This window comes from Triturus cristatus, unplaced genomic scaffold (genome assembly GCF_964204655.1).
Source record: "Triturus cristatus unplaced genomic scaffold, aTriCri1.1 SCAFFOLD_262, whole genome shotgun sequence".
Classification (NCBI taxonomy): Eukaryota; Metazoa; Chordata; class Amphibia; order Caudata; family Salamandridae; genus Triturus; species Triturus cristatus.
Genome location: NW_028187334.1, coordinates 620,951 through 634,288, shown reverse-complemented (window position 1 = coordinate 634,288; position 13,338 = coordinate 620,951). Strand labels below are relative to the sequence as shown.

Sequence of the window (13,338 nt, the reverse complement as noted above, 5' to 3'; positions counted from 1 at the left end):
CCCCATCTCTCTTCACAAGAGGAGAACGGAATAACGTGCCAGGTGAAGACCAACAGATGCAACTTCCATCAGATGTTAACCTGATAAAGGAGATTAAATCTCCAAAAGGCATGTCAGAAGTGGGATTCGAACCCACGCCTCCAAAGGAGACTGTGGCCTAAACACAGCACCTTAGACCTCTCGGCCATCCTGACAGTATAGGCTTTTAAGAAATGAATAAAAGTTACTCAGAAACGTCTACCTCCATGCAAGCCTGAAATAATTTAAACCTTCAAACACAAGGTGCAACTTTATGCACAGGACAATAAACACAGAAGAACACATACCAAAGCACTTTATTTCACAGGTATACAGTTTTCATGCTTTTAGAACACCACATACCTCTCACCAGCTATTTAGGGTCCTGTATCCGACTCACAACATTTCCTTGCCTGCGACCTCTCTCTCTACACAAACAACTACAGCACAGGAAGTAGGAAGGCAATAGGTGGGGCAGTTTATGCAAATTTATGTTGCCAATGTGCCTTGCAGATTCATGCAGGATTTCTAGATCCTTGCTGGATACAAGAGAGTAGGCCTTGTTCCAGATAAACTATCCCTAGCAGGGAAAGTCTGAGCACAGGCACTCTTTTGCTCTTTAGCCCCTGGCCTGGGACTCACCCTCACTTGCTGAGGCGTGAAATTCTGCATACCAACTTTGCACAGAAGGTATGTTTGTGGTTGTTTGGGGATGGGTGGGAGGTCAAGAGCAGCGAAAAGCAGGTCTCCTTCACTACTAGACTCCTCTTCTATGCCTCCCTGCCGTTCACTGACTCTGTCTTTGTTTCATTCTCTCCTTCCACAACACTCCTTCTCACTCACTCGCTCTATCACTTGTATTTTTGCCCTTGCTCTGCATTCTATAGTGGAAACATCTCTTGAATGAAGCATCTGAAAATGACGTGACATAAAATTTAAAACCTCCTTATTGGAAACCTAAAACATCACAAGACTTAATGTAACCCATTTCTTTCATAAAAAAGATTTTTAAAGTACCCCACAAAACAAATATAAAACACCACGAGTGCTAGAAGAATATTACATTAACGTTAAAGATAGAATAGGGCAAATGCATTTGCAGTTGAAACTGAAGTTTGGTACTTATTCAGATATTATTTACATTGCCAATTTTTAGCTGAGATTCTAAAGGAACTGAGAGAGAATATGGAATTCAAGTTTTGTCAGAAGTGGGATTCAAACCCACGCCTCCAGGAGAGACTGCAGCCTTTATGCAGCACCTTAGACCACTCGGCCATCCTGACCCCATGCTGCTTTTTCATCTAAAGGGTGAGAAAGATGTTAGGAACCAAAAAATGCACAGAGCTTAGGCCCATAGTGGCTAGAGCAAGAAAAAAACTCACTGCACTCTTCCAAGAAGACAATCCTATAAGCCACTGCGAGGGAAATGATCATATTTCTCAAGAAAAAAATTAGAGTAATCTCAGGACTGTCAGAAGTGGGATTTGAACCCACGCCTCCAGAGGAGACTGCGACCTGAACGCAGCGCCTTAGACCACTCAGCCATCCTGACTTGCTTTCCCAGCATCTTCCAGAGGCCAGACAGCCATGCAGGTGAGGTACTGAAAAGGAATGCCCTCAATTTATTTATCCTATTATATGCACTTCCAACAGATCTTTGAACAATCTGTACAGAGCAGGACCTATGGAGAACTCTTTAGAACTTTGAGGCGAACAAAGAGAAAGTGCTATTCACCAGCCACTTGAACGGCTCAAAGCTGCTTTGAAATTGAGACAATAGCCACCTCTTGGCTGGCTAAAGCAATTTCAACAAGGGATCTCAAAGTCACAACATAGGGTGGAGTATGCAAATTTAAGCAGCCCCTGATCAAAGCCCTAAGGAAATTGCTGTAAGTGTGCTGGAGTCCAGTTGTCTACCAGATGCATGGCATTCTTCCAAATTTGCAGGGCCCGTCTGGCCAGGGCATACAAGAGCATGACTCTTCCAGATGACCTCTTACATGGGTCCTATTCTCATTTGGTAAGGATTGCGCTTTGTCAGCAAGACGTTATAGAACCTAAATATATGAGAAACCCCATCTCTCTTGACAAGAGGAGAACGGAATAACGTGCCAGGTGAAGACCAACAGATGCAACTTCCATCAGATGTTAACCTGATAAAGGAGATTAAATCTCCAAAAAGCATGTCAGAAGTGGGATTCGAACGCATGCCTCCAAAGGAGACTGTGGCCTAAACACAGCACCTTAGACCTCTCGGCCATCCTGACAGTATAGGCTTTTAAGAAATGAATAAAAGTTACTCAGAAACGTCTACCTCCATGCAAGCCTGAAATAATTTAAACCTTCAAACACAAGGTGCAACTTTATGCACAGGACAATAAACACAGAAGAACACATACGAAAGCACTTTATTTCACAGGTATACAGTTTTCATGCTTTTAGAACACCACATACCTCTCACCAGCTATTTAGGGTCCTGTATCCGACTCACAACATTTCCTTGCCTGCGACCTCTCTCTCTACACAAACAACTACAGCACAGGAAGTAGGAAGGCAATAGGTGGGGCAGTTTATGCAAATTTATGCTGCCAATGTGCCTTGCAGATTCATGCAGGATTTCTAGATCCTTGCTGGATACAAGAGAGTAGGCCTTGTTCCAGACAAACTATCCCTAGCAGGGAAAGTCTGAGCACAGGCACTCTTTTGCTCTTTAGCCCCTGGCCTGGGACTCACCCTCACTTGCTGAGGCGTGAAATTCTGCATACCAACTTTGCACAGAAGGTATGTTTGTGGTTGTTTGGGGATGGGTGGGAGGTCAAGAGCAGGGAAAAGCAGGGCTCCTTCACTACTAGACTCCTCTTCAATGCCTCCCTGCCATTCACTCACTCTGTCTTTGTTTCATTCTCTCCTTCCACAACACTCCTTCTCACTCACTCGCTCTATCACTTGTATTTTTGCCCTTGCTCTGCATTCTATAGTGGAAACCTCTCTCGAATGAAGCATCTGAAAATGACGTGACATAAAATTTAAAACCTCCTTATTGGAAACCTAAAACATCACAAGACTTAATGTAACCCATTTCTTTCATAAAAAAGATTTTTAAAGTACCCCACAAAACAAATATAAAACACCACGAGTGCTAGAAGAATATTACATTAACGTTAAAGATAGAATAGGGCAAATGCATTTGCAGTTGAAACAGAAGTTTGGTACTTATTCAGATATTATTTACATTGCCAATTTTTAGCTGAGATTCTAAAGGAACTGAGAGAGAAAATGGAATTCAAGTTTTGTCAGAAGTGGGATTCGAACCCACGCCTCCAGGAGAGACTGCAGCCTTAACGCAGTGCCTTAGACCACTCGGCCATCCTGACCCCATGCTACTTTTTCATCTAAAGGGTGAGAAAGATATTAGGAACCAAAAAATGCACAGAGCTTAGGCCAATAGTGGCTAGAGCAAGAAAAAAACTCACTGCACTCTTCCAAGAAGACAATCCTATAAGCCACTGCGAGGGAAATGATCATATTTCTCAAGAAAAAAATTAGAGTAAACACAGGACTGTCAGAAGTGGGATTTGAACCCACGCCTCCAGAGGAGACTGCGACCTGAACGCAGCGCCTTAGACCGCTCGGCCATCCTGACTTGCTTTCCCAGCCTCTTCCAGAGGCCAGACAGCCATGCAGGTGAGGTACTGAAAAGGAATGCCCTCAATTTATTTATCCTATTATATGCACTTCCAACAGATCTTTGAACAATCTGCACAGAGCAGGACCTATGGAGAACTCTTTAGAACTTTGAGGCGAACAAAGAGAAAGTGCTATTCACCAGCCACTTGAACGGCTCAAAGCTGCTTTGAAATTGAGACAATAGCCACCTCTTGGCTGGCTAAAGCAATTTCAACAAGGGATCTCAAAGTCACAACATAGGGTGGAGTATGCAAATTTAAGCAGCCCCTGATCAAAGCCCTAAGGAAATTGCTGTAAGTGTGCTGGAGTCCAGTTGTCTACCAGATGCATGGCATTCTTCCAAATTTGCATTGCCCGTCTGGCCAGGGCATACAAGAGCATGACTCTTCCAGATGACCTCATACATGGGTCCTATGCTCATTTGGTAAGGATTGCGCTTTGTCAGCGAGAAGTTATAGAACCTAAATATATGAGAAACCCCATCTCTCTTGACAAGAGGAGAACGGAATAACGTGCCAGGTGAAGACCAACAGATGCAACTTCCATCAGATGTTAACCTGATAAAGGAGATTAAATCTCCAAAAGGCATGTCAGAAGTGGGATTCGAACGCACGCCTCCAAAGGAGACTGTGGCCTAAACACAGCACCTTAGACCTCTCGGCCATCCTGACAGTATAGGCTTTTAAGAAATGAATAAAAGTTACTCAGAAACGTCTACCTCCATGCAAGCCTGAAATAATTTAAACCTTCAAACACAAGGTGCAACTTTATGCACAGGACAATAAACACAGAAGAACACATACGAAAGCACTTTATTTCACAGGTATACAGTTTTCATGCTTTTAGAACACCACATACCTCTCACCAGCTATTTAGGGTCCTGTATCCGACTCACAACATTTCCTTGCCTGCGACCTTTCTCTCTACACAAACAACTACAGCACAGGAAGTAGGAAGGCAATAGGTGGGGCAGTTTATGCAAATTTATGCTGCCAATGTGCCTTGCAGATTCATGCAGGATTTCTAGATCCTTGCTGGATACAAGAGAGAAGGACTTGTTCCAGATAAACTATCCCTAGCAGGGAAAGTCTGAGCACAGGCACTCTTTTGCTCTTTAGCCCCTGGCCTGGGACTCACCCTCACTTGCTGAGGCGTGAAATTCTGCATACCAACTTTTCACAGAAGGTATGTTTGTGGTTGTTTGGGGATGGGTGGGAGGTCAAGAGCAGGGAAAAGCAGGTGTCCTTCACTACTAGACTCCTCTTCTATGCCTCCCTGCCATTCACTCACTCTGTCTTTGTTTCATTCTCTCCTTCCACAACACTCCTTCTCACTCACTCGCTCTATCACTTGTATTTTTGCCCTTGCTCTGCATTCTATAGTGGAAACAGCTCTTGAATGAAGCATCTGAAAATGACGTGACATAAAATTTAAAACCTCCTTATTGGAAACCTAAAACATCACAAGACTTAATGTAACCCATTTCTTTCATAAAAAAGATTTTTAAAGTACCCCACAAAACAAATATAAAACACCACGAGTGCTAGAAGAATATTACATTAACGTTAAAGATAGAATAGGGCAAATGCATTTGCAGTTGAAACTGAAGTTTGGTACTTATTCAGATATTATTTACATTGCCACTTTTTAGCTGAGATTCTAAAGGAACTGAGAGAGAAAATGGAATTCAAGTTTTGTCAGAAGTGGGATTCGAACCCACGCCCCCAGGAGAGACTGCAGCTTTAACGCAGCGCCTTAGACCACTCAGCCATCCTGAACCCATGCTGCTTTTTCATCTAAAGGGTGAGAAATATATTAGGAACCAAAAAATGCACAGAGCTTAGGCCAATAGGGGCTAGAGCAAGAAAAAAACTCACTGCACTCTTCCAAGAAGACAATCCTATAAGCCACTGCGATTGAAATGATCATATTTCTCAAGAAAAAAAGTAGAGTAAACACAGGACTGTCAGAAGTGGGATTTGAACCCACACCTCCAGAGGAGACTGCGACCTGAACGCAGCGCCTTAGACCACTCGGCCATCCTGACTTGCTTTCACAGCATCTTCCAGAGGCCAGACAGCCATGCAGGTGAGGTACTGAAAAGGAATGCCCTCAATTTATTTATCCTATTATATGCACTTCCAACAGATCTTTGAACAATCTGTACAGAGCAGGACCTATGGAGAACTCTTTAGAACTTTGAGGCGAACAAAGAGAAAGTGCTATTCACCAGCCACTTGAACGGCTCAAAGCTGCTTTGAAATTGAGACAATAGCCACCTCTTGGCTGGCTAAAGCAATTTCAACAAGGGATCTCAAAGTCACAACATAGGGTAGAGTATGCAAATTTAAGCAGCCCCTGATCAAAGCCCTGAGGAAATTGCTGTAAGTGTGCTGGAGTCCAGTTGTCTACCAGATGAATGGCATTCTTCCAAATTTGCAGGGCCCGTCTGGCCAGGGCATACAAGAGCATGACTCTTCCAGATGACCTCTTACATGGGTCCTATGCTCATTTGGTAAGGATTGCGCTTTGTCAGCAAGACGTTATAGAACCTAAATATATGAGAAACCCCATCTCTCTTGACAAGAGGAGAACGGAATAACGTGCCAGGTGAAGACCAACAGATGCAACTTCCCTCAGATGTTAACCTGATAAAGGAGATTAAATCTCCAAAAGGCATGTCAGAAGTGGGATTCGAACCCACGCCTCCAAAGGAGACTGTGGCCTAAACACAGCGCCTTAGACCTCTCGGCCATCCTGACAGTATAGGCTTTTAAGAAATGAATAAAAGTTACTCAGAAACGTCTACCTCCATGCAAGCCTGAAATAATTTAAACCTTCAAACACAAGGTGCAACTTTATGCACAGGACAATAAACACAGAAGAACACATACGAAAGCACTTTATTTCACAGGTATACAGTTTTCATGCTTTTAGAACACCACATACCTCTCACCAGCTATTTAGGGTCCTGTATCCGACTCACAACATTTCCTTGCCTGCGACCTCTCTCTCTACACAAACAACTACAGCACAGGAAGTAGGAAGGCAATAGGTGGGGCAGTTTATGCAAATTTATGCTGCCAATGTGCCTTGCAGATTCATGCAGGATTTCTAGATCCTTGCTGGATACAAGAGAGTAGGCCTTGTTCCAGATAAACTATCCCTAGCAGGGAAAGTCTGAGCACAGGCACTCTTTTGCTCTTTAGCCCCTGGCCTGGGACTCACCCTCACTTGCTGAGGCGTGAAATTCTGCATACCAACTTTGCACAGAAGGTATGTTTGTGGTTGTTTGGGGATGGGTGGGAGGTCAAGAGCAGTGAAAAGCAGGTCTCCTTCACTACTAGACTACTCTTCTATGCCTCCCTGCCGTTCACTCACTCTGTCTTTGTTTCATTCTCTCCTTCCACAACACTCCTTCTCACTCACTCGCTCTATCACTTGTATTTTAGCCCTTGCTCTGCATTCTATAGTGGAAACAGCTCTTGAATGAAGCATCTGAAAATGACGTGACATAAAATTTAAAACCTCCTTATTGGAAACCTAAAACATCACAAGACTTAATGTAACCCATTTCTTTCATAAAAAAGATTTTTAAAGTACCCCACAAAACAAATATAAAACACCACGAGTGCTAGAAGAATATTACATTAACGTTAAAGATAGAATAGGGCAAATGCATTTGCAGTTGAAACTGAAGTTTGGTACTTATTCAGATATTATTTACATTGCCAATTTTTAGCTGAGATTCTAAAGGAACTGAGAGAGAAAATGGAATTCAAGTTTTGTCAGAAGTGGGATTCGAACCCACGCCTCCAGGAGAGACTGCGGCCTTAACTCAGCGCCTTAGACCACTCGGCCATCCTGACCCCATGCTGCTTTTTCATCTAAAGGGTGAGAAATATATTAGGAACCAAACAATGCACAGAGCTTATGCCAATAGTGGCTAGAGCAAGAAAAAAACTCACTGCACTCTTCCAAGAAGACAATCCTATAAGCCACTGCGAGGGAAATGATCATATTTCTCAAGAAAAAAAGTAGAGTAAACACAGGACTGTCAGAAGTGGGATTTGAACCCACACCTCCAGAGGAGACTGCGACCTGAACGCAGCGCCTTAGACCACTCGGCCATCCTGACTTGCTTTCACAGCATCTTCCAGAGGCCAGACAGCCATGCAGGTGAGGTACTGAAAAGGAATGCCCTCAATTTATTTATCCTATTATATGCACTTCCAACAGATCTTTGAACAATCTGTACAGAGCAGGACCTATGGAGAACTCTTTAGAACTTTGAGGCGAACAAAGAGAAAGTGCTATTCACCAGCCACTTGAACGGCTCAAAGCTGCTTTGAAATTGAGACAATAGCCACCTCTTGGCTGGCTAAAGCAATTTCAACAAGGGATCTCAAAGTCACAACATAGGGTGGAGTATGCAAATTTAAGCAGCCCCTGATCAAAGCCCTGAGGAAATTGCTGTAAGTGTGCTGGAGTCCAGTTGTCTACCAGATGCATGGCATTCTTCCAAATTTGCAGGGCCGGTCTGGCCAGGGCATACAAGAGCATGACTCTTCCAGATGACCTCTTACATGGGTCCTATGCTCATTTGGTAAGGATTGCGCTTTGTCAGCAAGACGTTATAGAACCTAAATATATGAGAAACCCCATCTCTCTTGACAAGAGGAGAACGGAATAACGTGCCAGGTGAAGACCAACAGATGCAACTTCCCTCAGATGTTAACCTGATAAAGGAGATTAAATCTCCAAAAGGCATGTCAGAAGTGGGATTCGAACCCACGCCTCCAAAGGAGACTGTGGCCTAAACACAGCGCCTTAGACCTCTCGGCCATCCTGACAGTATAGGCTTTTAAGAAATGAATAAAAGTTACTCAGAAACGTCTACCTCCATGCAAGCCTGAAATAATTTAAACCTTCAAACACAAGGTGCAACTTTATGCACAGGACAATAAACACAGAAGAACACATACGAAAGCACTTTATTTCACAGGTATACAGTTTTCATGCTTTTAGAACACCACATACCTCTCACCAGCTATTTAGGGTCCTGTATCCGACTCACAACATTTCCTTGCCTGCGACCTCTCTCTCTACACAAACAACTACAGCACAGGAAGTAGGAAGGCAATAGGTGGGGCAGTTTATGCAAATTTATGCTGCCAATGTGCCTTGCAGATTCATGCAGGATTTCTAGATCCTTGCTGGATACAAGAGAGTAGGCCTTGTTCCAGATAAACTATCCCTAGCAGGGAAAGTCTGAGCACAGGCACTCTTTTGCTCTTTAGCCCCTGGCCTGGGACTCACCCTCACTTGCTGAGGCGTGAAATTCTGCATACCAACTTTGCACAGAAGGTATGTTTGTGGTTGTTTGGGGATGGGTGGGAGGTCAAGAGCAGTGAAAAGCAGGTCTCCTTCACTACTAGACTACTCTTCTATGCCTCCCTGCCGTTCACTCACTCTGTCTTTGTTTCATTCTCTCCTTCCACAACACTCCTTCTCACTCACTCGCTCTATCACTTGTATTTTAGCCCTTGCTCTGCATTCTATAGTGGAAACAGCTCTTGAATGAAGCATCTGAAAATGACGTGACATAAAATTTATAACCTCCTTATTGGAAACCTAAAACATCACAAGACTTAATGTAACCCATTTCTTTCATAAAAAAGATTTTTAAAGTACCCCACAAAACAAATATAAAACACCACGAGTGCTAGAAGAATATTACATTAACGTTAAAGATAGAATAGGGCAAATGCATTTGCAGTTGAAACTGAAGTTTGGTACTTATTCAGATATTATTTACATTGCCAATTTTTAGCTGAGATTCTAAAGGAACTGAGAGAGAAAATGGAATTCAAGTTTTGTCAGAAGTGGGATTCGAACCCACGCCTCCAGGAGAGACTGCGGCCTTAACTCAGCGCCTTAGACCACTCGGCCATCCTGACCCCATGCTGCTTTTTCATCTAAAGGGTGAGAAATATATTAGGAACCAAACAATGCACAGAGCTTATGCCAATAGTGGCTAGAGCAAGAAAAAAACTCACTGCACTCTTCCAAGAAGACAATCCTATAAGCCACTGCGAGGGAAATGATCATATTTCTCAAGAAAAAAAGTAGAGTAAACACAGGACTGTCAGAAGTGGGATTTGAACCCACACCTCCAGAGGAGACTGCGACCTGAACGCAGCGCCTTAGACCACTCGGCCATCCTGACTTGCTTTCACAGCATCTTCCAGAGGCCAGACAGCCATGCAGGTGAGGTACTGAAAAGGAATGCCCTCAATTTATTTATCCTATTATATGCACTTCCAACAGATCTTTGAACAATCTGTACAGAGCAGGACCTATGGAGAACTCTTTAGAACTTTGAGGCGAACAAAGAGAAAGTGCTATTCACCAGCCACTTGAACGGCTCAAAGCTGCTTTGAAATTGAGACAATAGCCACCTCTTGGCTGGCTAAAGCAATTTCAACAAGGGATCTCAAAGTCACAACATAGGGTGGAGTATGCAAATTTAAGCAGCCCCTGATCAAAGCCCTGAGGAAATTGCTGTAAGTGTGCTGGAGTCCAGTTGTCTACCAGATGCATGGCATTCTTCCAAATTTGCAGGGCCGGTCTGGCCAGGGCATACAAGAGCATGACTCTTCCAGATGACCTCTTACATGGGTCCTATGCTCATTTGGTAAGGATTGCGCTTTGTCAGCAAGACGTTATAGAACCTAAATATATGAGAAACCCCATCTCTCTTGACAAGAGGAGAACGGAATAACGTGCCAGGTGAAGACCAACAGATGCAACTTCCCTCAGATGTTAACCTGATAAAGGAGATTAAATCTCCAAAAGGCATGTCAGAAGTGGGATTCGAACCCACGCCTCCAAAGGAGACTGTGGCCTAAACACAGCGCCTTAGACCTCTCGGCCATCCTGACAGTATAGGCTTTTAAGAAATGAATAAAAGTTACTCAGAAACGTCTACCTCCATGCAAGCCTGAAATAATTTAAACCTTCAAACACAAGGTGCAACTTTATGCACAGGACAATAAACACAGAAGAACACATATGAAAGCACTTTATTTCACAGGTATACAGTTTTCATGCTTTTAGAACACCACATACCTCTCACCAGCTATTTAGGGTCCTGTATCCGACTCACAACATTTCCTTGCCTGCGACCTCTCTCTCTACACAAACAACTACAGCACAGGAAGTAGGAAGGCAATAGGTGGGGCAGTTTATGCAAATTTATGCTGCCAATGTGCCTTGCAGATTCATGCAGGATTTCTAGATCCTTGCTGGATACAAGAGAGTAGGCCTTGTTCCAGATAAACTATCCCTAGCAGGGAAAGTCTGAGCACAGGCACTCTTTTGCTCTTTAGCCCCTGGCCTGGGACTCACCCTCACTTGCTGAGGCGTGAAATTCTGCATACCAACTTTGCACAGAAGGTATGTTTGTGGTTGTTTGGGGGATGGGTGGGAGGTCAAGAGCAGTGAAAAGCAGGTCTCCTTCACTACTAGACTACTCTTCTATGCCTCCCTGCCGTTCACTCACTCTGTCTTTGTTTCATTCTCTCCTTCCACAACACTCCTTCTCACTCACTCGCTCTATCACTTGTATTTTTGCCCTTGCTCTGCATTTTATAGTGGAAACATCTCTTGAATGAAGCATCTGAAAATGACGTGACATAAAATTTAAAACCTCCTTATTGGAAACCTAAAACATCACAAGACTTAATGTAACCCATTTCTTTCATAAAAAAGATTTTTAAAGTACCCCACAAAACAAATATAAAACACCACGAGTGCTAGAAGAATATTACATTAACGTTAAAGATAGAATAGGGCAAATGCATTTGCAGTTGAAACTGAAGTTTGGTACTTATTCAGATATTATTTACATTGCCAATTTTTAGCTGAGATTCTAAAGGAACTGAGAGAGAAAATGGAATTCAAGTTTTGTCAGAAGTGGGATTCGAACCCGCGCCTCCAGGAGAGACTGCAGCCTTACACAGCGCCTTAGACCACTCGGCCATCCTGACCCCATGCTGCTTTTTCATCTAAAGGGTGAGAAAGATATTAGGAACCAAAAAATGCACAGAGCTTAGGCCAATAGTGGCTAGAGCAAGAAAAAGACTCACTGCACTCTTCCAAGAAGACAATCCTATAAGCCACTGCGAGGGAAATGATCATATTTCTCAAGAAAAAAATTAGAGTAACCACAGGACTCTCAGAAGTGGGATTTGAACCCACGCCTCCAGAGGAGACTTCGACCTGAACGCAGCGCCTTAGACCACTCGGCCATCCTAACTTGCTTTCCCTGCATCTTCCAGAGGCCAGACAGCCATGCAGGTGAGGTACTGAAAAGTAATGCCCTCAATTTATTTATCCTATTATATGCACTTCCAACAGATCTTTGAACAATCTGTACAGAGCAGGACCTATGGAGAACTCTTTAGAACTTTGAGGCGAACAAAGAGAAAGTGCTATTCACCAGCCACTTGAACGGCTCAAAGCTGCTTTGAAATTGAGACAATAGCCACCTCTTGGCTGGCTAAAGCAATTTCAACAAGGGATCTCAAAGTCACAACATAGGGTGGAGTATGCAAATTTAAGCAGCCCCTGATCAAAGCCCTAAGGAAATTGCTGTAAGTGTGCTGGAGTCCAGTTGTCTACCAGATGCATGGCATTCTTCCAAATTTGCAGGGCCCGTCTGGCCAGGGCATACAAGAGCATGACTCTTCCAGATGACCTCTTACATGGGTCCTATGCTCATTTGGTAAGGATTGCGCTTTGTCAGCAAGACGTTATAGAACCTAAATATATGAGAAACCCCATCTCTCTTGACAAGAGGAGAACGGAATAACGTGCCAGGTGAAGACCAACAGATGCAACTTCCATCAGATGTTAACCTGATAAAGGAGATTAAATCTCCAAAAGGCATGTCAGAAGTGGGATTCGAACCCACGCCTCCAAAGGAGACTGTGGCTTAAACACAGCACCTTAGAACTCTCGGCCATCCTGACAGTATAGGCTTTTAAGAAATGAATAAAAGTTACTCAGAAACGTCTACCTCCATGCAAGCCTGAAATAATTTAAACCTTCAAACACAAGGTGCAACTTTATGCACAGGACAATAAACACAGAAGAACACATACGAAAGCACTTTATTTCACAGGTATACAGTTTTCATGCTTTTAGAACACCACATACCTCTCACCAGCTATTTAGGGTCCTGTATCCGACTCACAACATTTCCTTGCCTGCGACCTCTCTCTCTACACAAACAACTACAGCACAGGAAGTAGGAAGGCAATAGGTGGGGCAGTTTATGCAAATTTATGCTGCCAATGTGCCTTGCAGATTCATGCAGGATTTCTAGATCCTTGCTGGATACAAGAGAGTAGGCCTTGTTCCAGATAAACTATCCCTAGCAGGGAAAGTCTGAGCACAGGCACTCTTTTGCTCTTTAGCCCCTGGCCTGGGACTCACCCTCACTTGCTGAGGCGTGAAATTCTGCATACCAACTTTGCACAGAAGGTATGTTTGTGGTTGTTTGGGGATGGGTGGGAGGTCAAGAGCAGGGAAAAGCAGGTCTCCTTCACTACTAGACTCCTCTTCTAT

The 13,338-nt window shown here is 43.6% G+C and overlaps 13 non-coding genes across 13 annotated transcripts; all 13 read right to left on the bottom strand.

Moving 5' to 3' along the window:
* Positions 1 to 111: 111 nt before the first annotated feature.
* Positions 112 to 194, bottom strand: TRNAL-UAG (transfer RNA leucine (anticodon UAG)). The gene has a single exon. It is a non-coding gene; the product is annotated as a tRNA-Leu (tRNA).
* A 1,293-nt stretch (positions 195 to 1,487) lies between these two features.
* On the bottom strand, positions 1,488 to 1,570 carry TRNAL-CAG (transfer RNA leucine (anticodon CAG)). Its single transcript has one exon. It is a non-coding gene; the product is annotated as a tRNA-Leu (tRNA).
* A 1,739-nt stretch (positions 1,571 to 3,309) lies between these two features.
* On the bottom strand, positions 3,310 to 3,392 carry TRNAL-AAG (transfer RNA leucine (anticodon AAG)). Its single transcript has one exon. It is a non-coding gene; the product is annotated as a tRNA-Leu (tRNA).
* A 186-nt stretch (positions 3,393 to 3,578) lies between these two features.
* TRNAL-CAG (transfer RNA leucine (anticodon CAG)) lies at positions 3,579 to 3,661 on the bottom strand. The gene has a single exon. It is a non-coding gene; the product is annotated as a tRNA-Leu (tRNA).
* A 1,739-nt stretch (positions 3,662 to 5,400) lies between these two features.
* Positions 5,401 to 5,484, bottom strand: TRNAF-AAA (transfer RNA phenylalanine (anticodon AAA)). Its single transcript has one exon. It is a non-coding gene; the product is annotated as a tRNA-Phe (tRNA).
* Positions 5,485 to 5,669: 185 nt separating this feature from the next.
* Positions 5,670 to 5,752, bottom strand: TRNAL-CAG (transfer RNA leucine (anticodon CAG)). The gene has a single exon. It is a non-coding gene; the product is annotated as a tRNA-Leu (tRNA).
* A 632-nt stretch (positions 5,753 to 6,384) lies between these two features.
* Positions 6,385 to 6,467, bottom strand: TRNAL-UAG (transfer RNA leucine (anticodon UAG)). The gene has a single exon. It is a non-coding gene; the product is annotated as a tRNA-Leu (tRNA).
* Positions 6,468 to 7,491: 1,024 nt separating this feature from the next.
* Positions 7,492 to 7,574, bottom strand: TRNAL-AAG (transfer RNA leucine (anticodon AAG)). The gene has a single exon. It is a non-coding gene; the product is annotated as a tRNA-Leu (tRNA).
* Positions 7,575 to 7,760: 186 nt separating this feature from the next.
* Positions 7,761 to 7,843, bottom strand: TRNAL-CAG (transfer RNA leucine (anticodon CAG)). The gene has a single exon. It is a non-coding gene; the product is annotated as a tRNA-Leu (tRNA).
* A 632-nt stretch (positions 7,844 to 8,475) lies between these two features.
* TRNAL-UAG (transfer RNA leucine (anticodon UAG)) lies at positions 8,476 to 8,558 on the bottom strand. Its single transcript has one exon. It is a non-coding gene; the product is annotated as a tRNA-Leu (tRNA).
* A 1,024-nt stretch (positions 8,559 to 9,582) lies between these two features.
* Positions 9,583 to 9,665, bottom strand: TRNAL-AAG (transfer RNA leucine (anticodon AAG)). Its single transcript has one exon. It is a non-coding gene; the product is annotated as a tRNA-Leu (tRNA).
* A 186-nt stretch (positions 9,666 to 9,851) lies between these two features.
* Positions 9,852 to 9,934, bottom strand: TRNAL-CAG (transfer RNA leucine (anticodon CAG)). Its single transcript has one exon. It is a non-coding gene; the product is annotated as a tRNA-Leu (tRNA).
* A 632-nt stretch (positions 9,935 to 10,566) lies between these two features.
* Positions 10,567 to 10,649, bottom strand: TRNAL-UAG (transfer RNA leucine (anticodon UAG)). Its single transcript has one exon. It is a non-coding gene; the product is annotated as a tRNA-Leu (tRNA).
* Positions 10,650 to 13,338: the final 2,689 nt, after the last annotated feature.